Consider the following 1,792-nt stretch of genomic DNA (forward strand, 5'->3'; position numbering starts at 1 on the left):
CTAGCAGGTGATCGAGCGAGCGTCTGATACAAGAGCATTGCGGTCGTATGGAGCGTGTTTGAAGTGAACAGCAGAGACGAAAGGAACAAGGCAAAGTGTTGTGAAATAAAATATTACCTGTAATACGCATTTTGTTATTTGCTGATTGAAACTGCTAATTAAACTGTGAATTGAAACTAATAGGAAGAAAACATATCTTGCTCTTAATATAGCTGACGTGTCTTGCGCATACGTTCTGCGCATCTGTAATGGCGGCCTCCGTATGACGTCCGGTCCGCGATGGAGATTAAAAACAAACAATATTTGACAATAACACACCATCAAGGATTGCACCATCACATCAAACGATGTGTCGTCAATTATGGATTTTTTTGACTAAGTGTGTTGGGCAGGATGGCTGAATGCGATGCGCGATTGACAACAAACAAGAAGAAAGGTGAGTTTTATTTCGGGGGAGATTTGTCATGTCTCGTCCCCAGTTTTGCTATGTGTCTAGGTTGCCATAGTTTCTGTTCGCGTCGCCCCTCTCTTCCTGTGTCACCTCAATCGATGTAACGTGTTTTGTATTTAAGTCCTGTCTGCCCCTCGCTCACCGTTGGATCATTGCATGTGTTACTGTCATTCTGTTCCTGTCTTTGGTAATGTCACCCTGTCTTTTTGTTCCACGACTTTGTCGGTCAGTTCTGTTGTTGGTTTTGTTGTACCATGACTTTCTTTAAAAAAAAAAGAAAAAAAACAAATTTAAAAAAAAAAAAATTAAAAATTTTTTTTTTTTTACCCATGTATAATACGCACCCCAGATTTTAGGACAATAAATTAGTTAAATTTTGCGCACTATACACGGAAAAAAACGGTATCAGGATTACGATGGCGGCGCCCCAGTCGGCTGCGGCTGCTGCGGCTGCTGCGGCTCTCGACGTTCCTTTCCTTTGTTGAGAGCCGTATGCGACGAAATTTCGTTTAGTGTGCACCAAGTGCTTACAAAATGACAATAAAGTCTGACTAAGTCTAAGTCTATTTTATCTAAGGAAGCCATAGCCTCAAGAGTTGGAACTAAAACAACCAAAAGTACGACGGTCCTTGGTAAGTAATAACACTTTGAATCAGTGTTTGTGAATACTTTTGGATGTTATGGTCTCTTTTACTCATGAAATGTTACAAAAAACTGTAGGTGGGTACGTATATTTGCTTTCTACTGGGATGTAATCCACTCTTAATTCATATTATAATTTCTGTTCATAATTTGTAATATACAGGTTAGAAAGCTGTCTAGGATTGGTGGAAAATATTTGAGGACAGGCCCGAACAAGACAATGGAAAGGTTTGAATACACATACAAGCTTAATCTATATATACACCCTATATTGGAACGGACAACAGTGGACTTTAACAATGTGTCAGTGCATTTTTTTTTCCAGTTGCAGACTCTTCACCAATGACATAATGGCACGCTATAACATGCATGGTAGTGGCCGCCAGGGCAAGATGGCCTTCCAAAAGATGGCCTTCTATGAAATTGTCAAAGGTAGATTTAAAAAAAAAAATGTTAGTGTGTGACTGAACTGGGTAATTGTGCCATTCTGACAGTTACTTAATTAACATGGTTTGTCTCCATTAAATTTCTATAATTATAGTCTGACTTTATTTCTTAATTACTTACAGCGTAACCCAGTCAATAACGGGCGATGCCATTGAGCCAAGTCCCTTGAAACCATGTTGAACTTTAGGCTTACATTGAAATGTTATGCACATCAAAAGGTGGTCGCAAAATGCCTTGAATTGTTTTTCTGCG

The 1,792-nt window shown here is 39.3% G+C and overlaps 1 long non-coding RNA gene across 1 annotated transcript; it reads left to right on the forward strand.

Annotated features, from left to right (window-relative positions):
• Nucleotides 1-1,028: 1,028 nt before the first annotated feature.
• LOC133158069 (uncharacterized) lies at nucleotides 1,029-1,525 on the forward strand. Its single transcript, XR_009715127.1, has 3 exons — nucleotides 1,029-1,083; nucleotides 1,257-1,321; nucleotides 1,419-1,525. It is a non-coding gene; the product is annotated as an uncharacterized LOC133158069 (long non-coding RNA).
• Nucleotides 1,526-1,792: the final 267 nt, after the last annotated feature.

Source organism: Syngnathus typhle, linkage group LG8 (genome assembly GCF_033458585.1).
Source record: "Syngnathus typhle isolate RoL2023-S1 ecotype Sweden linkage group LG8, RoL_Styp_1.0, whole genome shotgun sequence".
In the NCBI taxonomy this organism is placed as follows: domain Eukaryota; kingdom Metazoa; phylum Chordata; class Actinopteri; order Syngnathiformes; family Syngnathidae; genus Syngnathus; species Syngnathus typhle.